This window comes from Diaphorina citri, unplaced genomic scaffold (assembly GCF_000475195.1).
Source record: "Diaphorina citri unplaced genomic scaffold, Diaci psyllid genome assembly version 1.1 scaffold26656, whole genome shotgun sequence".
NCBI lineage: Eukaryota > Metazoa > Arthropoda > Insecta > Hemiptera > Psyllidae > Diaphorina > Diaphorina citri.
The window spans coordinates 1146-1415 of NW_007403994.1; positions in this window are offsets into that span (position 1 = coordinate 1146).

Consider the following 270-nt stretch of genomic DNA (forward strand, 5'->3'; position numbering starts at 1 on the left):
AGTGCTGCTGGCCAAGTACCAGTGTGGAACCGTTCCAATGTCCAAGATTTCATCAAGCCATCAGCAGAAACATTGACATCGCTGATCCTGTGGACTTTGACGCAGTTTAAAGCTACCTGGGGATATGGTCGTATTAGACATTATCACACGGGGTAAGCACACAAAGCTTTTATATCAAAAGTCTGGACCTTTGCTGGGATATTAGTATACTGAACGATTCACTATATATTTTGCCTTCACCGAAATGTTATTCACAGTCCAACTCAGGAG